This window comes from Lepus europaeus, chromosome 10 (genome assembly GCF_033115175.1).
Source record: "Lepus europaeus isolate LE1 chromosome 10, mLepTim1.pri, whole genome shotgun sequence".
Taxonomy (NCBI): domain Eukaryota; kingdom Metazoa; phylum Chordata; class Mammalia; order Lagomorpha; family Leporidae; genus Lepus; species Lepus europaeus.
The window spans coordinates 29,915,111-29,942,207 of NC_084836.1; the positions used below are offsets into that span (position 1 = coordinate 29,915,111).

General features: G+C 36.9%; 1 pseudogene; it reads left to right on the forward strand.

The window, feature by feature from the left end:
* The first annotated feature begins 23,100 nt into the window (after positions 1-23,100).
* Positions 23,101-23,922, forward strand: LOC133768004 (small ribosomal subunit protein uS2-like; annotated as a pseudogene).
* The last annotated feature ends 3,175 nt before the right edge of the window (positions 23,923-27,097 follow it).

The following is a 27,097-nucleotide window of genomic DNA, read 5'->3' on the forward strand; positions in this document are numbered from 1 at the left end:
AGAGATGAAAAACGAAATGTATCAACTGATAACACAGAAATGAAAAGAATCACCAGGAATTACTACAAAGAGATGCATGCCAAAAAAATGGGAAACCTAGAAGAAATGGATGGATTCCTAGACCCATACAATCTACCAAAACTGAGTCATAAAGACAAGGAAAACCAAAACAGATAAATAACCAAAATGGAGATTGAATCAGTAATAAAGATCCTTCCAACAAAGTAAAGCCCAAGACCAAGTGGTTTCCCTGCTGAATTCTATCACACATTTAAAGAAGAGCTAATTCCAATTATTCTCAAGCTATTTCATACAATTGAAAGGGAGTAAATCCTCCCAAACTCCTTCAGAAGCCAGCATTACCTTAATTCCTAACAAGAAAAAAGATACAACAGAGAAAAAGAACTATAGCCATATATCCCTCATGAATATAGATGCAAAAATCCTCAACAAAATATTTGCCAATCAGAAAGGTCATTCACCTGGAACAAGTGGGATTTATCACTGATGTGCAGGGATGATTCAACATTCACAAATCAATGAATGTGATACATTACATTAACAAACTAAAGAAAAAACATATGATTATCTCCACAGATGCAGAGAAAGCATTTGATAAAATACAACCACCTTTGATATTGAAAATCTTAAGAATATTGGGTACAGAAAGAACATTCCTGAATCTTGATGTGAATGGGATGGGAGAGGGAGTGGGAAATGAGGGGTTGTGGGTGGGAGGGAGGTTATGCTGGGGAGAAAGCCACTGTAATCCAAGAGCTGTACTTTGGAAATTTATACTTATTAAATAAAAGTTAAAAAAAGAAAGAACATTCCTTAACACAATAAAGAAATTTACAACAAATAGCCTGCATATTGTTGAAGGGCAAAAGCTTGAAGTATTTCCCCTAAGGTGTGGAACCAAACAAGGATGTCAGCTGTCACCATTGTTATTCAATATAGTCCTGGAAGTTTTAACAAGAGCCATTAGGCAAGAAAAAGAAATCTAATGATAAAAATTGGAAAGGAAAAAGTAAAAATCTCCCTATTTGCAGATGATATGATTCTATACATAGAGATTCAAAAGACTCCACTAACAGACTACTGGAACTCATAAAAGAGTTTGGTGAAGTGGCGGATATAAAATTCACACACAAAAATCAAATAGCCTTTGGATTCACAGACAATGCCATGGCTGAGACAGAACTTCTAATATCTATCACATTCATAATAGCTACAAAAAATAAATACCTTGGAATAAATATAACCAAAGATGTCAAAGATTTTTAGGATGAAAATTTAAAAAAAAAAAAAAACCTTAAAGAAAGAAATATAAGAAGACACCAAAAATGGAAAATTCTTCCATTTGCATGGATTGGAAGAATCAACATCATCATTATGTGTACACTATCAAAATAAATTTACAGATTCAATGTGATTCCAATCAAAATACCAATGATAGTCTTTGCATATCTAGAAAAAATGATGCTAAAATTCACATGGAAACACATGAGATCCTGAATAGCTAAAGCAATATTACACAACAAAAACAAAGCCAGAGGCATCACATTACTGGGTTTCAAGACATACTACAGGGAAGATATAATCAAAACAGCCTTGTGCTGGCACATAACAGACTTTTAGACCAACAGAACAGCATAGAAGCTCCAGAAATCAATCCACACATCTACAACCAACTTATCTTTGACAAAAAAAAAAAAAGCTAAAATAAATCCCTGAAGCAGAGACAGTCTCTTGTACAAATGGTGCTGGGGGAACTAGATCTCCACATGCAGAAATATGAAACTATACCCCTATCTTACGCTTTACACAAACATCCACTCAAAACTGATCAGACATAAATCTACAACCCAATACCATCAAATTACTAAAGAACACTGGGGAAACTCTGCAAGATTGGCACAGGCAAAGACTCCTTGGAAAAGACCCCAGAAGTATAGGCAATCAAAACCAAAATTGATAAATGGGATTGATATCGGAAATGAACCCCTAAAATCTATATGAAAATGTGGCCCCTGAAAGTTCTCCAGAAGCACCATCAGGGGTGCCATATATGCTACCGGAATGTTGGGTGCCATATGATATCACCATATGTTTATTAATAAACCCCCAATATTAATAAGCCCAAGAGGGTTCTTGCCTAATATTTAGAGAAGAATTCTAAATACCGGCATAAATAAATGAGGTAGCATGGTACATTTTAGGCAATTATTTAGTGCGAAAGGTGTGTAGGAAAGTGAGGGCTTTATCTAAGAGAGAGAGGTAAATCTGGGTTCATACCAAGCACCAGGAACCAGCCATGTGGAGGAACATCTAGGCCAGGAAGCCTAGGGCCAGTGGCCCATTGGGCCACACGCCCTGTAGGCTCAGGGCTATAGCAAGCCCCCACCTGGCAAGAAGCCAGGAAACAGAAGAGAAGGGCGGAACACACCATTTCCCAGGCTTTTAACCCACTTAAAAAGGGGAGTGGTTAATTAACTTGATTGGCTGGTGGGCACCCAGGTGTGGCAGGTAGGGGCATGAGGTCACACAGGGGTGTGGCGAAGGCGTGGTCTTCTAGCTCACAAACCTAATCGATTTTAACCTGTATGCCTGCCTACTTCAGGATTATATCAAGCTGAGAAGCTTCTGCACTGCAAAAGAAACAGCAAAGTGAAGAGACAACTGACAGAATAGGAAAAAAAAAATTTGTAAACTATTCAACTGATAAAGGGTTAACATCCAGAATCTAGAAAGAGCTCAAGAAACACAACAACAAAACAAATAATCCAGCTAAGAAATGGGCAAAGGACAAATGGGCAAGAAGGTATTTTTCGAGAGGAAATTCAAATGGCCAGCACACACTTGAAAACTGCTCAGGATCACTAGCCATCAGGGAAATGGAAATGAAGGCCACAGTGAGGTTTGATCTCACTCCAGTCAGAATGGCTCTCATACAGAAATCAACACCACAATAAATGCTGGTGAGAATGTGTGGAAAAAGGTCCCCTAATCTGCTGTTCGTGGGAATGTAAACTGGTGCAGCAACGTGGAAGACAGTATGGAGATACCTCAGAAATCTGAATACAGACTTACATAAGATCCAGCCTTTTCCACTGTAGGGAATTTACACAAACCAAAAATTATCAGCATCTGAAAGGGCTATCTGTACCCCCATGTTCATTTCAGCAGTATCACAATAACTAAGATATGGAATCAACCCAGATGTTCATCAACTATTGACTGTATAAAGAAATTATGGTGTGTGTGTGTGTGTGTGTGTATATATATATATATATAGAGAGAGAGAGAGAGAGAGAACTATTCAGCTGTATAAAGAAGAAATCCTGTCTTTTGTAATAAGATGGACACAACTGGAAACCATTATACTTAGTGAAATAAGCCACTCCCAAAAAGACAGAAATCGTGTTTTCCCCGATCTGAGGTAACTAATATAGATTAATTAAAATATAATAATTAGGAGTGAAAAGGACATTTTGCAATTCAATGATTGTTCACAGCCTTTATCGCTTTTGTTGAGGAATGGCTTTTTTTTCTTCATACTATTTGTTGAACTCTTACTTAGTGTAGGGTTAACTATATGATTATTAAGTAAACTGAAACTATATATTTGTAAAAATTAAGAGTGGGAATGTGATAGGGAGCTAAAATAAATCCCTGAAGCAGGTTGGAAGGGTTGGAGCTTGGGTGGGAGGGTGGTTGAGGGGGTGGGTAAGTATCACTATGTTCCTAAATTTGTATATAAGGAAAACATGAAACTTATATAACTTAAATAATTACCTGTTGCTTTCTTCCACATGACTAGGAGTTTCTAAGAGATAGTGGTTGTTTTTTTTGTTTGTTTGTTTGTTTGTTTGTTTTTGACAGGTAGAGTTATAGACAGTGAGAGAGAAAGACAGAGAGAAAGGTCTTCCTTCTGTTGGTTCACTCCCCAAATGGCTGCTACGGCCAGCGCTGCACTGATCCGAAGTCAGGAATCAGGTGCTTCTTCCTGGTCTCCCATGCGGGTGCAGGGGCCCAAGCACTTGGGCCATCCTCCACTGCCTTCCCAGGCCACAGCAGAGAGCTGGACTGGAAGAGGAGCAACTGGGACTAGAACCAGTGCCCATATGGGATGGCAGCGCCGCAGGCGGAGGATTAACCAAGTGAGCCATGGCGCCGGCCCCAGATAGTGTTTTAAATACCTTTAAATTCCTAGGAACTATGACAGCAACCAGTATGTGATAGATACTCTAATCACTGTTACATGAAGGATTACCATGTCCATATTTATATTACTGTGGCCAAACACCTAATAACTAACTGAAAAAGAATTATGAGAAAAACTGAGGTAAGCTGTCAGCACTGTAGTCTGAAATAATGCAGAAATAATACTGAAATAACACACTTATTTTTAAAAATCAATATGAAGTTTAACTTCTGTATTCACTTCAATGAAAAACACTATTAAACGTATCTTTGTCATGTATCTTTTGATCTTTAGGATAAGAACTGACATCTTGAATTTACTTCTTTCTCCCAAATTTGATTGTCTTCCTTCTCTGCAACATCAAGGTTTTATTTTTAATACATATGTAACACTTTCAAGGTAAGCTGTTATCACCTTGGAAATAATCAGATTTTCACGCTTTCTCCTTCACTTAGATTAGACATCTTAATCTCTGAATCTCAGATGATTGTCAAGATAATAGAGAAACACAGATGATGATGGATTCAGGTTTACAAAATTTCAGGTTTTGTTGTTCGTATGATTTATGAAATCAGCACGCAATGCTTCATTTTGTATTGACTTTGATCTATGAAATGTAGGAATTTAGAGACCCTTAAAATCAGTTTTACTTTATGTACTCAATATCAAGTGGATAGTCCTGCAAGAATGTAGCAGGGAAATCACTGAAGTTTTATGTGATATTTTTCATTTTAGCAGAACAGTCCTAGATCTGAACACTTTCTTCATTCTGTAGTGATAATTAGAAGTAATTCTTCAAGCATACACTTAATATTGAGTGCATAAAACTGCGATTTTTAATCTCTTATCAACATTTTACCTACATTTATAAGTTTCTCATGATAGCCTGAGATTAAAATTTATTTATTTATTTATTTGAAAGGCAGAGCCAGAGATATACATATATATATACATATATACATATATACATATATATAGATATACATATATATATATATAGAGAGAGAGAGAGAGAGAGAGAGAGAGGGACCTTCTATCTTTTGGTTTCCCAGATGGCTGCAACAGATAGAGCTGGGTGGTCTGAAGCCAGGAGCCTGAAGATACTCCCACGTCTCCCATGTGGGTGCAGGGGTCCATGAACTGGCTCATCTTCAACTGCTTTTCCCAGACCATAAGCAGGAAGCTGGATCAGAATTGGAGTAGCCAGGACATGAATCAGCACCCATATGGGATGCTGGCTGCTGCAGGCAGCAGCTTTCCCCAATATGCCACAGAGCCGGCCCTGAGATTAAAATGTACCGCATCGATCAAACAAAAGTCACAGAGTTTTTGACCAAAAATGCAAATTAAAAGTTATTTTTCCATGAATTAAATTCCTTCAAATATATCATCTCTTCACAAAGCAGGTAACCTATGCCATTTTTCTCCCTGACCTATAGTCTCCCTATTCCCAGCCTGCACTAATTATCTTATTGCTGGACTCCTTTTTCTTTTGTAATAATAACGATGAGGATGCCAAAGTATCACCACCTACCAAGCTCTTACAAGATAAAAATGTTGCAGGCAAAAGTATTTGATCCATTTTTACCTCTTCTATCTTTGAATATCCCTGGAGTGGGGTAGTATTTTGCAATTACATAAATTGATTCAGGAACTTAAAAGTTCTGAATTAAGGGCACAAAATGTTGAATAGCAGAGCAATAGTTCAGTTTAGGTAGGTCTGACTATTTATGCCTCATGAAATTAACCACCAATTTGTAAGGCATCCTTGAAGACTAAAGACTCCAAGGACCTAAAAATTAGATTAAAATGTTCAACTTCAATTTTCACAACCTAAAATAATCTGCATTTTTCCATTTCCAAAACATTTATATGCATTTAAATGCATGTGCATAATTATAGCCCCAATCTACCACATAGATGATTTCGCTAAATATTTTTAAGTGCTAAAATACTTTCTTATAATATGCTTAGATTATATTAGACAGCAAGAAAAGATTTTTCAGAGACTTATTATTTAATTGAAATATAGCACATTTTCTCACATTCAAAGTTAAATTCATAATAGTTTTAGAATATATAAATAAGTTTAAACTAAGAAAAATCTCATGTGTAGTATGATCAAGATTCAAATACAGACATATATATGTGTACAGTGGGCATTTTTAAAAGTTCATGAAATGCACAAAATGAAAAAATTATGCATGGGTTTTAAAAATTGTTAGCATCCAAAGAAACCTGCCTTTTAATTTCATTTTTATCATGTGTATGTGTGTACATATATACATTTTATGTATCCCTATTGCATGTATATAAATAATATGCACATATGTTCACAGCCATATGTACTGCATACTTACATATCATATTTTCCCTAGGGCAAATTTTGGGCATTAAATATTGTAAAAATAAGTAACAATTAGAAAACCAATACTGTTTAGCACAGTTCTAGGCATTCAAATGCATTTAAGCAAATAATTTCTGTAAATTACCATGTTAAATAATATTTTCTAAAAAGATGCCATTCGATTACCATGAATTTAAAGTAAACATAACTTGCTTCTACCCACAGGTGTTAAGTGATTTTTTTGTTTTAGTGAAGTAGAATAATTATTAAAACCCTTTTAAGTGTGTACAAAAAGAAATTTTGGTTGTAAATGAACCATCTGATTGTATATATGAGTTACAATATCATGTAAATTTAAGTTGAACATTTTAATCTAATTTTAGGTCCTTGGAATCTTTAGTCTTCAACCTGGACATTCTTCTCAAAACAGAAGAGAAAAATAAAGATCTTTAGACAAGAATGTAAATTGCTGGACACTTACATGGTTTGTCTCTCTTCAACTTGAAGAAGTATTGTGACCTAAAGGATTTTCATGTAAAAAGGACAAATATACTTCTCCATCCTTCTCTCTCTAGCCTCTGTCTCTTTTTGCTTCCTTCCCTCCTTTCCCCTCTCCCATCTTTCCAGCTTGATCACTTTGAGCCACTAAATGCCATCACCTTTGCAGCATGACATTGTGGAGTAAAGCATCATTGATTCCCAGAATCCAGGCATCCTCTTTTATTGGAAGCTTAATTGATGAAACACTGTTTTCAGTTGCTTTATGACCAGAGATTACTTCTCCAACAGCAAGGTTGTTGGATTTTGTTTTTAAGACAAATAGAGGGAAGGCTTCTAAGTGCTGATGATTCATTCTGAAATGTTTACGCATTGACTTAACGAAAATGAGATCATGTAGACTCACATTAGTGCCAAAGGAGATGTGACAGCGTCTCTCTTAAAGACCATCATTTGTTATGGCCAGGAATTAAATAATGTCCGATAGGTAACATAAAATGTATTTTTGATTATATCATATTTATTATAGGGAAGAATTTTCTCAAGAGGAATCCTGTCCAGAAAAATCAAGGGAGTTTTGCAAAGAGGAAGGCAAGGAGAAGGTGAATGTGCTTCCTTTTAGTCTGAAATCTCAGAGTGTTTCTGTACATCAAAGGAACATTAAAACAACTGGGCAGTCCCTTTGCATAAAATGCCAAGAATCTAGAACAAGGGGACCTGATGAAAAGAACTAAGGTGCAGAAGAGAAATAAGTGGCAGGGCTTGCAATTCTGTGTTATGACTCATCCGTAACCTTTTGCAAAATTTAATGTGGCAAAAGTACTGCGTTATTATGATGTACCATGTGGTGTCCCGATTTGTCATCTTAGCTTGACATATCTTTTATTGAGGGGTACAAGAAGAAGCCCCACATTGGCTGGCTGAGGAAAATTTTTCTACTTACATCCCACACGGAGATTTAAAAATATATTCCTAGAATTTGGCATTTACAGGAACATGTTTCACTTTTGTCATTTAGTTGTTCTGAAAGAAGATAGCTTATTTTTTAATTTCTATGTTATTTTACTTTATTTTTTACTCTTTGAGTAGAAGAATCTATAATCCTAACACATCACCACAAGAGGGCTAATGGAACTCATCTAATTTGGTAAATGGTAAGGGTGGGGAGGGCAGTGGACAAACATTTGAGTTCTTTTTGCCTGTTTATTTTTCTACAGTGTTGACCTATTATTTAGATGACATTCTGATTTTTTCCTTACTCTTTACCTTACAATTTCTGAAAATATTGTGTTTTTTTTTTCAAATCCACTAAGGACCAAATTAGAATATTTCATTCCACACAGATAAGATTATTCCATTCTTGTACTCCATTATATTACAGTATAGTAATTTAAATTATTGTGTAATGTAGTTCTTATAATGGCACTTGATATATGAAGTTGAACAGAAAAAAATTAACACTTGCACAAGGTAATGATGAATGGAGAAAGGCATCACATTCTTTTTATGATAAGGAATGGAATAATTTCCATAGGATAACCCTTTGGATGAGAACATCTTGTAATGAAGTTGTTTTCATGGGCTCAAGCATGAAGGATATTCAGAAAGTTCGTGTAAAATTGAGTATTATGAGAAAATGATTTAAGGATTTCATAAATAATTTGCACAAAATAGGCCTATTTTTGCCGTTGGTTCACCCTCCAATGGCTGCCGCGGCCAGAGCGCTGCGGCCGGCACACCACGCTGATCCAAAGCCAGGAGCCAGGTGCTTCTCCTGGTCTCCCATGGGGTGCAGGGCCCAAGCACTTGGGCCATCCTCCACTGCACTCCCGGGCAATAGCAGAGAGCTGGCCTGGAAAAGGGGTAACCGGGACAGAATCCGGTGCCCCGACCGGGACTAGAACCCGGTTGCCGGCGCCAAAAGGCAGAGGATTAGCTTACTGAGCCATGGCACCAGCAAAACAGGCCTATTTTAATTCCATTTTCAAGTACCCTCCTACAGAAAATAAACCTTATAAACATAAATGTATCTCAAGTTAATTTCCATAAAGTGGTCACAGTAAACATCCTCATATATTTGTTTCTATATTATTTCTAATTTCAGGTAATAATATACTATCTAGGAAAATGTAAGACAATGGCATTTCTCCATTCAAAATGTTAGTTTTTGTTATCAATAACAGTACATAAAGACTGGCGCCATGGTTCAATAGGCTAATCCTCCGCCTAGTGGCACCCGCACACCGGGTTCTAGTCCTGGTCTGGGCGCCGGATTCTGTCCCGGTTGCCCCTCTTCCAGGCCAGCTCTCTGCTGTGGCCAGGGAGTGTAGTGGAGGATGGCCTAAGTGCTTGGGTCCTGCACCCCATGGGAGACCAGGATAAGCACCTGGCTCCTGCCTTTGGATCAGCACGATGCGCTGGCCACATCATGTCGGCCGTGGTGGCCATTGGAGGGTGAACCAACAGCAAAGGAAGACCTTTCTCTCTGTCTCTCTCTCTCACTGTCCACTCTGCCTGTCAAAAAAAAAAAAAAAAAAAGAAAGAAAGAAAGGAAGGAAGAAAAAAATAACAGTACAAAGAGATAAGAGGAATGATGGAGTATGTATTTTCCAATGCAAACTTTGCTATTAAAACCATTGCTTTTACTATTAAAACACTGTTCATCTTTCCTTGGTGTAATAAATATGCCAGCAATGGTCTAAAAAAGACTCGGATTGCTCTCTAGGTTGAATCAGAAGTTACTTGGATTGCTTTTCAGCTGAATACCTGAGTCTAATAAAGTAAATATGGTGTCCTGACTTGCAAGCATGCTTCAAATGAATGAATGAAAAAACAATTACCCTGTTATGTTATTTTCTTCTTATAGTCTGGAAGAATAAAATTAATGACATATTATTCTATTAACTTTTATATCTATTTCTGTTACTTTAATTTCTACAACATATAAAGTTATTAGTCACTATGATGGTTCTTCCTAATCTCCCATGTGCTTCCCGAAGGGGAAGATATATTCTTTATCTCTGAAACTTCACAGCCATATAGTGTGAGTTTTAATAGAAACTCAATAAAGTTAATTAGGTTTATTTCAGTGATGACACATTTTGTAACTAATGATACAGACTTTATTTACCGTAAGTTCTCCTAGAATGATATCTGTTTCAAACTACCTCAAAATTTCCCTTATTAGATGGAGAACAGCTCATTTATCCGTCACACATTGGCAGTGCTAGCCCAATAACAGGATGTCACACTCGCTTTTCTGCAGAGCATCAGGCACGTTTTTCCTCCTGTTTCACTCTACTTAGAAGGAAATCTTAAAGGATCATATATTTTCTTTGGAATTTTCAGTAATATATAGATAATATGAAAGTTCGCGATTTTATAATGACTTTATGATATGAACTCTGCTGTCAGGTGGAATACATCATAGTCCTTGCTTCTCTACTTAGATGCAGTAGTGATGACCTAAGGAGCTAACATATGCTGAACACTTGCTGTGTCTTAAGAGGTCTTTGAGACACTTCATACATGTTTTAATTCATTTAATGCCTTCCTAAGATTGGGCAAAATGCCCATTTTTTATCTTTACACTTCTAATATATATGACCTTGTCTAGAGTCCAGATGTACTGAATATAAAGCAAATGTCACAATTAGGTTTCTTACTAATAACAGTTTTCTTCCCTTTTTTCATTTATTAACTCTTCTGTTGTTCAGAAATGATCACGATTTTAATATGGACTGTTTTTATCACTACTTGAGCTCTTACACTGAGCCAGTATTACTCGGTCAGGTAATTTCATTTCAGTTTTACAATAACCAACTATGGTTGTGTTAGATACAGGAGGTTCTGCTTGGATTTGTGTCAAATAATATCTCAAGTGGAAATAGTTTTATTTACTTGTGAGAAGGAAAAAAGATGGTGGGGAGGTAAGTGCCCTAAAGAAGCCTCTTTCCTGAGAAGCAGTTTGATAGGGTTGTAAAGCAAGGTTTAAGCAAGTGTCCAAGATGCAATTATATATGCAGATGTAAAAAAAGAGGAATAGGAGGGTGCTTATGCTCCAGTAACATACATCTTCATACATTTGTATGTTAAAAACTCTGACTCAGGAGCTGGAGCTGAGGCGTAGCATCCCACATGGGCGCCAGTTACTGTCCTGCTGCTCCACTTCTGATTCAGCTCCCCACTAATGCACCTGGGAAAACAGCACAAGATGGCCCGAGTACTTGGGCCCCTGCACCCACGTAGGAGACCCTGAAGAAGCTCCTGGCTCCTGGTTTCAGAATGGCCTGGCTCTTGTCATTGTAGCCATTTGGGGAGTGAACCAGTGGAAGGAAGACCTCTCTCTCTCTGTAATTCTGCCTCTAAAATAAATAAATAAAACCTTTTTTTAAAAAAACAATATCTTTAGATCTTTATTCACAGAGAAATTACACAGCATCAAATCCTATCAGATCACAATATTTTAAATTCAGTACTGAAACCTCAGCATAACTAAAACCAATCCTAGTAATGATCTGAGTTTTAAAATGGATTTTATGTGATGATGTTCTTTAATTAATAAGATTTCTTTGGGGGACAGTGCTGTGGGGTCCTGGGTAGAGGTGCCATCTGCAGTGCTGGCATCCCATATGGGTGCCAGTTCAAGTCCTGGCTGCTCCACTTCTGATCCAGCTCTCTGCTATGGCCTGGGAAAACAGTAGAAGATGGTCCATGTTTTTGGGTCCCTGCACCTTCTTGGGAGACCTGGAAGACGCTCCTGGCTCCTGGCTTCAGATTAGCGCAGCTCTGTCCTTTGTGGCCATTTGGGGAGTGAACCACCGGATGGAAGACCTCTCTGTCTCTGCCTCTGCCTGTCTGTAACTTTGCCTTTCAAATAAATAAAGAAATAAATCTTTAACAAAGAAAAAAAAAAGTAGACTTCTTTCACTGAATTTAGGCTTATATGAACTTTGCTGAGTTCTAAGCACTTTTTTTTTTCTTTTTAATAAACACATTGCTTTTTCTGGAGTTACCTAACAAAAAAGCAAGTAGCCTGTACAATTCATTGTGCATAATTTGAATTAGAAAGCCAATATACATTTAGTTCATAAAATAATTGTACACACATATTACATCTTAATTTATTAGCTTTGTTCATAATACTTATTTATTTTTGGATTTTGGCTTTTACTGTGTGACATAAAATAATTTGTAACGACATTAGGAATTAAAAAGACTCGCTATGTGTTGTTCAACTTTAGTTATCTTGGAATATTACAAGACTGTTTTTTTTTTTTTTTTTTTGGACAGGCAGAGTTAGACAGTGAGAGAGAGAGAGAGACAGAGAGACAGAGACAGAGAGAAAGGTCTTCCTTCCGTTGGTTCACCCCCCAAATAGCTGCTACAGCTGGTGCGATGCGCCGATCCGAAACCAAGAGCCAGGTGCTTCCTCCTGGTCTCCCATGTGAGTGCAGGCCCCAAGCACTTGGGCCATCCTCCACTGCCTTCCCAGGCCACAGCAGAGAGCTAGACTGGAAGAGGAACAACCGGGACAGAACCCAGCGCCCCAACCAGGACTAGAACCCGGGGTGCCAGCACTGCAGGTGGAGGATTAGCCTATTGAGCCACGGCGCGGGCCACAAGACTGTTTTCAAAGACGCTATTTGGTATCAGAAGCAAAAATCCACATACTTTTAGGGCAGCTGTTTCTTTAAAAAAAAAAAAAAAAAAAAAAAAAAAAGGTAATCCAAGTGGTAAAGCTTCATGGAAATGTGTCAGTCTCATTTAAAACCCAAGTGGTTCAAGATCCTGTTCAGCCACCTAATAATCATGTCACATAAACAAATTATGTAAACTATTTCTGCCTTCATTACTTCCATATATGGAAAATGAGAATTAATAATTGTACTTTCTTATAGATTTCTTCTTAGTTAAGCTTTTTATTTTGAGGTAATTATCCATTCAAATGCTATTAAAAGTAAGAGATATTCTTGCTATACCTTATAGATTTCTTCCCAGTGGTGATATCCCATACAACTATAGCGCAAAATCACAGGCAGAATATTGATGGTGATACAGTTAAGATACAGGACACTTCCGTCAGGATCCCTAAGTTACACTTTTACAGATGCATTCATTTCCTTCTCTCCTCCACACCTGCCAATCACTAACCTGTTCTTCATTTATGTAATTTCTTGTTTTATAAATGTATATAAATGAAATCACACAGTAAATAACTTTCTGGGATTGATTTTTTTCACTCAGCATAATTCTCTGGAGATTAATTTAGGCGGTGTAAGGTATCAATATTTTTATTGTTTAGTATTTCATCATGAATAAATACAGTTTAACTATTCACCTATTGAAAGATATCTCTGTTGCTTCTAGTTAAGAGCTATTTACAAATAAAGTTTCTACTTTAAGGTTTTATGTGAAAATATGTTTTCGTTTTTCTTGAATAAATGCCCAGAATGCAATTTCTATTTTATAGTGTACTTTTAAATTTAGCTTTATTTTAGTTTTAAGGAACTCTCACACTTCTTTTCACAGTAGTTGATACCTTGCCAACAGCAATACATAAGCAACTCAGTTTCTCAGCACCCTTGCTGACATTTCATGTTGTCGTTATTGTTTAGTTATTCTGACAAGTATGTAGTAGGATCCCATTGTAGTTTTAATTTGTATTTTCTTGATAGTTAGAAATAAGTTTTTAAGTGCTAATTTTACATCAATATATTTTATTTGGAGAAAATATGTCTTCTGATATCTGCTCATTGTTCGGATTGTTTATGTACTATTGAATTAATATATATTTATCTCTGTATAATATATTCCATATACATACATATTTAACACTAGTCCTTTGCCATCAGTATATGTGATCTGTAGAGATTGTCTCCAAATCTATACTTTGTCCTTTTCATACTTCTAACAAAGTGCTTCAGAGAGCTACAGTTTTTAATGTTAATGAGGTCCTATATATGAATTTTCATTGTTAGGGATCACATTTTTAGTGTCAAGTTTCATAACTGTATGCCTATCCTTGATTCCAAAGATTTCCTCTTATTTATAAAAGTTCCATAGTTTTACCTTTTACCCTTAATTCGAGAATCTTTTTTTGGATTAAAAGTGTTTTCTAATTCCCCCGAGGATTCCTCTTTGATATATGGAATATTTAGAAACGTGTTGTTTAGTTTCTAAGAGTTTTGAGATTTTCTTACTTTCTCCCAGTTACCGATTTCTCATTTGACTTGATTGTACTCATAAAAAACTTATGTAAGATTTTGTCCTTAAATTTGGTAAGGATTGTTTGTGGCTCAGTATTTGGTCTCAACACGGTTCACAGAGACTCGCAAAGACTTCCTCCATATTCTACCTATGTCCAATTCTACATAAAATGAACACAGACATAAAAGTATTGTGTCAGAGTTTCTCAATTTATTACAGAAACCCTCCTTTTGGTAGTAATGTGGTAGAAACAGATCTAATACTTCTGGAGATCTTATATTTTATCTGGTAGCTCTTTCCAGCCAACAAATTCAAGTCACAAACTCAGTTCATTCATCCATTCAATAAATATTTATGAAGTGCTAGGTTTGACCACACCAATGTGAGTCAAATTCACCACTCTGATAAATGAGACAGGCATTAACAAACAGCTATGGTAGAAACAAAAAGCAAAGACACATTGTCAGATGGACTGAAACTCAATTTTAAAGCAGCAAGAAACAAAAGAGGTTTCCTTTGTCAGGAAAACTTTGTTGAGCAATACCTGAAGAATAAGCAAGTGGTACATTCTGCTGTAACCAACTTTACAAGGAGAAATCTGCCAATATTACACCCGTTCTCAAGGTGGGCATGAGATAGCTATCATAGGGAATGATAAAGTGACTTGGATGGTAGGTGAATGCTACTGTCTTAACATATTCAATCTCTCTCTGGGGTCAGTTTCAGCTGTTGCTGGCCTGCTTTCCTCACACAAATCTCCTACAAGCATTTCCTTCCTGTTTCTCCCATTTGGCAAAGAGTTAGCTCACATCTTAGGCAGTATTTCCACTGCAGAGCACCCTCCAGTAGATTTAATATCTCATGAACATTTCTTCTGTATTTCATCCTTTCATCAACCTCTCTCTTCTGAAAAAAGTCACATGTTTCTAAAAGTTATGGAATCCATGTGATTTTTCCCCCTGGCTATGTTCATGTGTATATGCTGGAGTAACACTGAGCATAGAGAACAGAACAAGCTTATTGTATATGACATGCTTTTGGCAAGGGGATAGGCAATGTGATGAGAAGTGAAAACCAGTAAAGAAGAAAAAAATGTGCAATATATAGATCATTAGATTCAACCTCTGCTGTCCGCGCATTTCTCTCTCCACAATATGTTCTCACTGTCTTTTCTCACCAAAGATGTTTTAGATATATCCATAAGTCTTCCTCAAGTCATGTTTTCCTGAAATGCTCTTCCTTCCCAAAACTGAAAAAATTTATCTCGGTTTAGGACCTTTGATGTCAAACTGCAGAAGCTTTCCTTCAAAGGTGAAAGGAATCTTCATTTCAACTTCCGTCACTTCTTGTTTACAACATTCCAAGAAATTTGCTTCAAATTGAAATGTTACAGTCTTGGTCTTATGAGAGTTTTTTTTTTTTCATTTGTTCCACATCCCATCTCTATCATTCCTCCTCCAACACCCCCACTTTAAAAAAAGTAAATTAAATTGGCTAAGTTATTTTTTGAGTATGAGACAGTGAAAAATGCATGTTTCCTCCTTTTAAAAATTGCTTGAAGCTTCATTTGTACTGGTTTAACTCAAAAGTAGATATAAACTTCACACTTGGCAGGATTACGAGAGGAAAGAAAACATCAAGCCAAATTTTTAAAAGAATCTTATACAACTTGAAGTTTAAAATACAACGAACGTTTTGTTCTGAATTTTTGTTGTCCACAGATATAAGATACACTTTCATGTAACTTTTAGTGTTATTATTGAACACCTGTTATGTTGAACTCACTGAGAAACATGAAGAAAATATATGAGTGAGATTATGTCCTCACTATTAAAAGAATCTAAAATGGGAGCACAGGGTTATTATAGTATAAAGAAAGAGATATAAACAATATGTTAGGGGAGTTCAGAAGAGGACAGAATCTGGATCAGTCTGAAATTCCACCAGAACTACTGTGTTCCAAGCAGCCATTATCTACTTTCAGACCAAAGCAACAGTCTCCTGACTCCAAACACTCAGACTGATTTTTTAGTGTAAATTCAATCATCTCACTCCATTGCTTAAAAGTTTGTAGCTGTTTTCTATTGCCCTGGGAATGCACTCCAAATTCTTCACTGCAATTCACAAGCAGCCACATGATCTAGCCATGCCACGCTCTCTCAGGTATGTCAAGTTCCTTTCTGGCACCACTGATCTTGTTCCATGAGCTTGGAAATATTTTGCCAAAATCTCACCATGTCTCACCCCTTTATATAATTTATGCTACCAATCAAATATGCATGTAAAGTGCTGAGAACAATACCTGACATCATAATAAAGCTCTGAGAGTGTTTGCTGTGGATAATCACTCTATCTCACAGCAGGTTTTTGCCACTTTAAAAAAAATTACACGGTATTATCTTCCAAACATGCATTTTTATTGGTCTGCTTGCTTATTATCTATCTCCCCTAACTAGTGCAAATATAATAGGATTTTTAGATTGCAATCATATAGTTCCATTTATATTCCTTGTCATTTTTGTTATATTGTTTTATATACTTCATCTACACACATTAGAAATCTCACTAATTAAAGTTATATATGTTTTGTACTTCAAAAATCCTATTTATGGCCGGCGCCGTGGCTCAACAGGCTAATCCTCCGCCTTGCGGCGCCGGCACACCGGGTTCTAGTCCCGGTTGGGGCACCGATCCTGTCCCGGTTGCCCCTCTTCCAGGCCAGCTCTCTGCTGTGGCTAGGGAGTGCAGTGGAGAATGGCCCAAGTCCTTGGGTCCTGCACCCCATGGGAGACCAGGAGAAGCACCTGGCTCCTGCCATCGGAACAGCGCGGTGCGCCGGCCGCAGCGCGCTACCGCGGCGGCCATTGGAGGGTGAACCAACGGCAAAAGGAAGACCTTTCTCTCTGTCTCTCTCTCTCACTGTCCACTCTGCCTGTCAAAAAAAAGAAAAAAAAAAAAAGAAAAAAAAATCCTATTTATGTGTACTTTAAAGAAATTGATTGTTTATATTTACTCAGATATTTATGCTGGTGATATTTAGAAGATCTGAATTTCCCTTTAGTATATCACTTCCACCTAAAATGACTTTTATAAAATGCATTTATATTCATTCTTGTTATTGAATAAATATATGTGCCCTGTCACATTCCAAATCCAAATGGTGATACCCTAACACCTAGTGTGGTTGCATATGGAGTATGGAAGTAAGGAATATAAAATATCCTAAGAGTAGGGCTGTGATCTGATAGAATTAGTGTCCTTAAAAGATGAAACACAATAGAGCTCACTCACCCCCTATCTCTCCAAGGTCATACCTCAAGGAAAGGTCACAGCAGGATGGCATCTGTCTGCAACCTGAAGGTAGGGCCCTCAGCAGACATCAGCACTGCTGACACATGGATCTTGGTCTCCAGTCTCCAGAATCTCAACTGCTTAAGCCACCCAGGTGTGGAATTTTGTTATGGCAGCTGGAGCAGACTGATACAGTTCTTCAAAGGTAATTTACTGGATTTAGATTTCTGGGTCAAAAGTTTATTCCATTCCTTTTGATTTTTTTTCAGGACCTATTATCTCTTGGCCTCTCTAGTTTTGTATTTTCTGATGAGAAGTCAGTGATCAGAAATTAGTAGTTCAAATTTCTGGCTCTCCTGTATGTAGCATGTTACTTCTCTATGTCTGTTTTCCATATTTATTTATTTATTTGCTTATCAACAATTTGACTGTGATGTGGGTAGACACAGTTTTCTTTGTAGTTATTCTGTTTGTAGTAGACTACTTTCTTGAATTTATAAATTTACAACTTATGTTAATTTAAGTTTTAGGTTATTGTTTTCTTAGTTATTTATTCTATCTCATTATCTTTTCCTAGTACTCCAACTGAATGTATAGTAGACTTTTTGATAATATCCCTGACATCCCTGTCTTCATTCACTTTAAAATGTTTTTCTTTGTTCTTTATGTTGGAGCATTTTATTGGTCAATATCTACAAATGAGGAATTTTTACTCTTTTGTTTCCATAAGCTCATCTAATTAATTTTTATTGTCTGTTGCTGGTAGTAGTGTACAGTTCTAAAACATTCATTGATTCCATTTTTTGTCTCTATTTGTCTGTCTAACTTCCTACCTTTCATTCATTGTCGGAAGATTTAACCTTATTAGGCATGTCATAGAATCTTTAAAACTAGTTTTTGTACTCGATAAAATATCTGGGTTATGTTCATAGTTGATATCTGATGATTATCATTTCTCTTGAGAAACAGATTTTCATGATTCTCCGTATGTTGTTAATTTAACCTGTAGTCAGTATATTATGCTGTGGACTCTGCTACATTTTTTCCAAAAAGTACTGCTTGTTTATTTGTTTCAGTTGATAATCAATTAAGTTGGGTGCAATTTATAGATTCTATTTTTGAGGATGCAGATCTAATTTTAGCTCCTTCTTTTATCTTAATTTGGAGTTGTTGAGAGCCAGAGATTTGGCAAATTTGTGCACTGAATTTTAGTAAGTAGTTCAACAAAATATTTCTTAAACATATATCAGTCAAGAGTTATATCACTGAGCCAATATTTGTCAGCTATAACATTAAGAACTAGTATGTGTTAGACAGTGGGAGAGATGATACACACAGGACCAGATAGTATCTCATTATCAATAAGGACCTATATCAATATATTATCAATAAGGAACTATAATGAGTGAATTGGAGCTGTTGTGCTCCCCTGCCTTGTCTTTGGAAGGCTACTTTAGAGAACATTAAGCAGATGGGCACCTTCCTGTGCTGCGAGACTTTGAGAAGCTTTTTCTGCTCATCCTATAGGGATTGTCTACAGGATTTTCAATGGTTAAGAATCTTCAAAAGTTTCCAGAGTCAGTAGCTTGGATACTTGAGGCAGAGAGGACCATTAGTGATATGATAAGCCAAGCTTCTAAGGGCTGCACTTGGCATGAATTGAGTAATATTAAAACTCATCCCCAGTGTAGATTCATTACCTCAAAATCTGGTGGAAGTCCAGGATAGAATATTTCGAATAACTCTGGGATTTTAGGCCAGTCATTCTGAACTCTCTGGGTGATGGTTTATATATTTATAAAATGAAGGTGATTATATTTACCTTCAAGAGTTACTGTTAGGAAGAAATAAAATAACCTTTATCTTAAAAACTGGAAGGATCAAAGGTCCTCCAAAATACCAAAGTTTTGATCATGAAAAAAACTAACAAGCAATTTCTACTATCTCAAAAGCGATCCTGTTCAAAGGTCAATTTATAACTAGTGTCACATTTTCTAATGCTATTGTTAAAACTTTCATATGACATTCATTTATTCTCTCATTGAATATTTATTATTACTCTATTCCAGACACAGTGATAGGTACATGGGACAAACCAGAATCAAGCAAAACACAGTCCTGCCTCTTACACGCCTTAACAATATAGCAGAACAAACGATAAAGAATGAATCAATAATCATTTAATTATGATTGTGAGAAGTACTGTCAAGGTCACAGACAAGACTTACAATTTCTGCTTGGAGTCCTTGGAACATTTCCTACTGGGACCCTTACTTTCCCTTAAACTCCAGTTCCCATCTGAAGAATACAGGTGGAGAATCTTTGAGGCTACATGGAAAGAAGGAAGAACCCAGTTGAGTCCAATCTTTCACATGTTTCCAGCAAAACAGTGGGCAACTCTGTTAAGTCATTAAACATTCTGAAGACCAGACAGGCAGTAACTGGAAACAAATTCCTAATTGATATTATACGACACCAAATTATCCCTATCCAACCAAATTCCTGACCAGTTGGTGATAAAGTGTATATATAATAAAGGCAGGTTATAAATTATATTGAGAACAGGATTTTGCACAGTTTGTTTTTAACAATATATAATAGACTTGAATGCAAATCAATAAATACATGAACAATGAAGACATTTTGCAAGAGTGAGAGATTTTTATTGGAAAGAGCTGAGGAGACAGTCTTTGTTAGTCAGGGCCATGGTTGTAACTTTCCATGAGATGACTAGAACAATCATGGTAAATGTGGAGTTTTCTGTCCTTGAGCAAAGACTGTTACATTTCTGACAGAAGTCACTTACAAGTAAGTACTGTCAAATAGAGAGTCCAGGAAGCATATTGATAAAGGGCAGATGTTCTTTCACTGGCTCTGTGCAGGACTTGAACAACGGACTTCAGATACCCTTCTTGTTGACAGATCAGAGGAAGAATCATATTGTAACACATGTAAAAGCCTCGATGCCCTCACATACGGAACATTTATGCGATAGAATTCTAATGTCTACACCTTTGTTGGGTGGATTCTCTGTTATCATAGTGCCCATTGCCCTGACACTGTGTGTTTGTTCATAGATGTAAAGAAGGGCTCAGAGTAGGGACAGTGAAACAATGATACCAGAAATCAGAAGTATTTTGCTGGTGATCCCAGCTCTGCCACTCACTAGAACTGTGTAGTGTTGTAAAAGTTGCTGCAACTCTTTTACCCATAGCTTTCTCAACTATAAAATGGGAACAGCTATCTCATAGGGATAAAGGTCAAGGGAACTATTCTGAATGTAAGTGCTATATTGAAAAAAGTAAGGTAACAAGTAGTTTCGATTTATCAAACTTTTTCCCTCTCTAGTTTTACATATAATATGTTAGCAATAATTTCACAAAGTTGTCCAAAATATAATTGCCTTTAAAAATAAACAGTGATTGCCGGCGCCGCGGCTCAGTAGGCTAATCCTCCGCCTTGCAGCGCCGGCACACCGGGTTCTAGTCCCGGTCGGGGCACCGATTCTGTCCCAGTTGCCCCTCTTCAAGGCCAGCTTTCTGCTGTGGCCAGGGAGTGCAGTGGAGGATGGCCCAAGTGCTTGGGCCCTGCACCCCATGGGAGACCAGGATAAGCACCTGGCTCCTGCCATCGGAACAGCGCGGTGCGCTGGCTGCAGCGCGCCTACCGCGGCGGCCATTGGAGGGTGAACCAACGGCAAAAGGAAGACCTTTCTCTCTGTCTCTCTCACTGTCCACTCTGCCTGTCAAAAATTAAAAAAAAAAAAAAAAAAAAAAAAAAAACAGTGATTTTGTGATTTTTTTTCCCTTTACTTAAATGCTCAAATACGAGGTTTTGGTTGCTTTTTAATTGTATGAGTGTTAAAGTGAAGGAAGAGCATTTTGCTTTGAAAATAAAGAACTTCAATTTTTTTCAAGGTGATTTGGCAGTTTTAAAAAAATTATTTAAATATTCATTAAGCAAAATAAGGAAAATCAAATGATAACATGTCTTCATTAAGGAACTTTCAAATAAAACTCACAACATCAAGACTGATTTTTAGCCATATTTTCACAAGGCTTTTAATAAAGAGTTGAAGCTCTAATTTTGTTATGCAAAATTGATAGCATGGGGAAGTGTTTATTAACATTTCTAATGGAAAATTTGGGTTATTTATCTATCAACCACATAATATAATCTACACAGTCTACTGTGAACTTGAATTGTATTATATTATTTATATATTTTACTACATACTTATAATAAATATTATAATTAAATTTATGTAACTAAATATAATTATTCTATATTATATATGTTTATATATAATTTCATAAAATTTTATAGGATTGAAGTTACACAGTTCATTTTGCATAACTACCATGATGGAGCTTTGTGGTAAAAATTTACTGTAATTAATTTTAAATATTAATGATTTTACTAGGTCTGGGCTAAGATCACTTTTTTAAAAGTAGTGACTCAATTAGTTTACCTTAATTTTTTTTAGCATTTTCTTAAAGATATGCTGTCCATCAGTTGGTATTAGCACTTTTCTTCTTGCACTCATAGGAGTATGACCATTCCATCAAATAATGTTTTTATACTCCTAAGGATATACATTGTATTTAATTAAGACTTTACAAGTAATTATTCATATAATATACTTAAAAGGAGGCAATAATTATGTTTGCTAGATATTCTATTCCAAGAGCAGGCTTTCAGCACAATTAAGACACTGCTTGGGATATTTCTACCCAGTAGTGGAGAGCCTGAGTTCAAGTCCTGGCTGTGTTCCAGATTCTAGCCTCCTGGTAATGCATACCTGGGAGGTAGGATGGGATGACTCAAATATGTGGGTCCCTGTCACCCACATGGGAGATCCAGACTGAGTTTCCAGCCCCTGGCATTAGTCTAGCCCAGCTCCAGTTGTTGCCAGCACTTGAAGAGTATACCAAAGGATGGGGGCTCTTTGTCTAATTCTCTCCCTCTTTCTCTATAAAACAAATCCAATTAATCGTCAACTTCTTTTTCATAAGACATCCATGATAGGCATTTTGGTGCAAGGGGTTAATCTGTCACTCAAGACAGCCACATCCCATATTGGAGTGCCTGACTTTGGTGCCACCTACTCTGCTTCCAATCCTCCTTGCTAATGCACCTCCTGGGAGGCAGAAGATAACGGCTCAAAAGCTTGAGTCCTGCCACCCATGTGGGAGAGTAGGATAAACTTCCAGGATCCTGGCTTTGGTCTGAACCAGCCCCAGGTGTTGTAAGCATTTGGGGAGTAAAATTCTCTCTCTCTCTCTCTCTCTCTCTCTCTCTCTCTCTCTCTCTCTCTCTCTCTCTCCCCTTCCCTCCCTCCCTCTCTCTGCCTTTCAAATAAATAAACATTAAGAGAAAGTGCATCCTACCTCAATCCTTTTGATAGAAAGGAAAATGATATGTCAATCAGAAGACCTTGAGAGCTACTAATTTAAAATGAAAGGATTTCACTTTCTGCACTACCCAGTGAGGGGTCCATATGGTGTTGTTCTTGATTCCTAGAATAACTTAAAGGGAAACTCTCACAATGTCTGCAGCCCTTGATGTCCTACAAATGGAGGATGAGGATGTTCTCAAATTCCTTGCAGCAGGAACCCACCTAGGTGGCACCAACCTTGACTTCCAAATGGAACAGTACATCTACAGAAGGGAAAGTGATGGCATCTACATCATAAATCTGAAGAGGACCTGGGAGAAGCTTCTGTTGGTGGCTTGTACCATTGAAAACCCTGCTGATCTCAGAGTGATATTCTCCAGGAACACTGGCCAGAGGGCTGTGCTGAAATTTGCTACTGCCACTGGAGCTACTCCTATTAATATTTCACTAACCAGATCCAGGCAGCCTTTGGAAGCACGTCTTCTGGTGGTTAATGACTCTAGGGCTGATCACCAGTCTCTTACAGAGGCATCTTATGTGAACCTGCCTATTATTGCTTTGTGTAACACAGACTATCATGTGTTCTACATGCACATTGCCATCCCATGCCATAAAAAGGGAGCCCACTCAGTGGGTCTGATGTGAATTCTGGCCTGGGAGGTTCTGCGCATGTGTGGTACCATCTCCCATGAACACCCATGGGAGGTCATACCTGATCTCTGTTCTACAGAGATCCTGAAGAGATTGAAAAAGAAAAGCAAGCTGCTGCTGAAAAAGCGGAATATAAGAGTGAAAGGACTGTCCCAGCTCCCGAGTTTCCTGCTACTCTGGCTGAGCTGCAGACTGTCTGAAGGTGTGCAGGTGTCCTTGGTGCCTATTCATCAGTTCCCCACTGAAGACTGGCGTGCTCAGCCGGCCACTGAAGACCAGGCTGCAGCTCCCACTGCTCAGGTCATCACTGAGTGGTCTTAAGCTGTTCTTCACAGCCTCTGAAGTAAAAATGGAAATGAAGTCGATGGACAAAAAGACCAGTTTCTAAAAATTAAAAAAAATTGAAATGACTTCAAAAGACCCATGGAAAATCCGCACTGTCATTTAATTTCATTTGCGCATGAACATTTTGAAGCACTTTCATATTAAACAAAAATGCAAATATCAAAAATACTCACCTAAGATAAGGTTTATAAAATGATCATGTGTTTGAAAATGTCCCTTGTTAATATTTGTCTTGACTGATGTTGCATCTAAGAAAACAATTCTGATGTATCACAGTGACATTGTTAGACATATTTGTTTTAAGAATTTTATTCATTGAGTCAATTTACTGTACTATGTCCAATGACTGTGTATGTTCTTTGTACAGGAGAGGTTAAAGGAATAGAATATCAAAGGTTTGACTCAGGTATAATCCAGGGGCTAATGTCGGGACAAATATTACTTTTTAGGACATTAGGAAAAGAGTCATTATCATCAATAAGTTATCTCAGATCTTGGAATCAAGTTCAGTTCTGTTGTTTCTCCCTTTTTTCCACACTCTTCCTTCATATATTTTTCAATTGCAATAATGTGTCTGATCTGTGGAATATCTAATGGCAGACATTTTGTTTGCAGCACATTAGTTATTTAAAGGCCTGATAGGAGCCATTAGATATAAAAAAAAATTAAGTAACTTTTCTTTCTTAAACTCTTCAACTTTGCACTGTATAAAATAGTCTAAAGGAAAAATATGAATATACAGGGCAGACACTACATTCATATTTCATGTCAAATTCAATCTGTCGTTTGGTATGGAGATTTTCATCTATCCTATATATTTTTCTGACTATAAAATATTATTATTAAAGATCAAGAACAGAGAATACTAGACTTGTGTAGTAAAATTATTATGTATACACAGCTAAGTATAAATTTAATTTTTTACTTGTAATTTATATCATGCAAGAGGCAGAGAGTGGGAGCGAGAGAGAGAAACTCCTGTCTACTGATTCACTCCCCACATGCCTGCAACAACAAAGGCTAGGCTGGGCAGAAGTCAGGAGCTGGGAACTCAATTCAAGTCTCCCACGTGGATAGCAGGGATCCAATAAATTAAGTTATCATCTGTTGCCTCCCAGGGTGCATATTAGAGGAAGCTGGAATCAGGAGCCAAAGTTGGCAATCAAACTGTCACTTGATTATCGGATATATACATATATCATTAACGTCCTGACAGTATAATTGCTAAATCAAATGCCCACCCCAAAAGTATAAATTTAAAATTGATAATCAAGTATCTTCTACAACTAAAATAATTAAATCAAGGATAAATACTGAACATCTACTTTTTACAAGATCCTTTAATTTTAGTTATTAAATATGATAATTTTAAATACATTTCTCTTAGAAAGTATGCAATCTATTGAAGGAGAAAGCTAGATGTAAATATATGCAGAGTTAAATATAATTTAATAGGCATAATTTACATAGCACAAAGTAGTGTATTAATATTACTAATGATCTTGATCCCATGGAGTACCCTAAAGACTCCAGAGTATTTGTCAGGTCTGAAGGCTTAACTCTCTCTACATATCAAAACCCATGTCCTAAGTCCCATTCCCAATTGTGAAAAGAGAGTTGTTTACCTGTTCCTCTGTAACCTTACACTTTAAAGTATCTCTGTTGATCTGACCCAATCTTTTAGAAGGAAGAAAAAGTTCCTTTCATAGAACCTTTCCACTGTGTCCTTTTGAACTTTAAATCTGTGATCTGTGTACATCCTTAAATTCTTACTCTCTTCTCTGATTGTTCCCTTCAAATCTATGTTTTTACTGAAACTGAGCTGTCCCCTGAGGAAATGGCTTCTTTTCAGATGGAATCAAAGTTGTTTTCCTTTTCATTCCTCAGGGCCTGAGGGGAAGTGGACTTCCTCCTTGCTCTTCATTGATAGTTTCCAAACACAACAACCTCTTCCTTCTGCAAATACCTTGCCCATTGGATGTCTGTGCTATCAGGTTATGTCACCCATGCCCCCAATTTATTGATTTACCCCAGAATCTCTTGTCAAGTTCTCTGTTCACTCCAAGCTTTCACTCTCATTTATTTGCTTAAGAATGTCCATAATGGTTATTTTTTCCTCACTACTTTATTATTATTCATTAGCTTCCACTTTTCCTCACTTTCTTAAGTGTAAAACTGACTTTTGTAATCTGTATTAATAGACTAGTAACAAGAGTTAATGTTTATTGCGTACTTTCCTAATGCCAGATAGAGTGCTTGTTTTATGTGATTTCCATTCAATTCGCCACAACCTTAAGAATTAATGTCCATTATAATCCTCATTTCCCAAATGAGGAAATCCAGTTCCCTCTGTAATTTACATATTCTAAATTATTTATTTTTCAAGCCCTTAATTTTCTCATCTGCCTTCTTCGTACCACTGTTATAAACTTATACAACTTTGACTTTGGAATAATGCAGTCACGCCTCTTATTTGTATCCAAGCAGTTAAATATTACTGGAATAAAAAACACAACAACTCACAATGCTGAAATTTGAAATCCCATTCTCAACGACCACCCAGGACTGCTGACAAGCCTATTATATTTTTCTATCATGCCCAGTTCCTATTCTTCAGTAGTTAACAGTTACATATTCTGTATTTTAAAATAACAGGGAAGAATTTTGAACATTTTCACTATGAAGACATGATAAATGTTTTAGGTGATAAATATGCCAATTACTTTGCTTTGATCATTATACAACATATACATATATTGAAAAAACACACTGTACTCCATAAATATATGCAATTATTATGTGCCAATTAAAAACAAATGAAAACTTAAAAAAGTAAATTATATGTGTTTTATAAATTGGGTTCTGAATAAATGGTTTGTTTTTGCACAGTCAAGCTTCATAAATATTTAGCATTAACTATCCCATCAAAAGTCTCTTTTCATGTCTCCCACTTCTCCCTCCTTATGCTGCTGAAGTAGACAGGCACACAGGTTCAAATTGATTAGGTTGGTGATCTGGAAGACCACTCCTTTTCCACGCACCTGTGTGACCTCATGCCCTACCTGATACCTTCACCACGCCCCTGTATGACCTCATGCCCCTACCTGGCCACACCTGGGTGTCCACTAGCCTATCAGGTTAATTAACTACT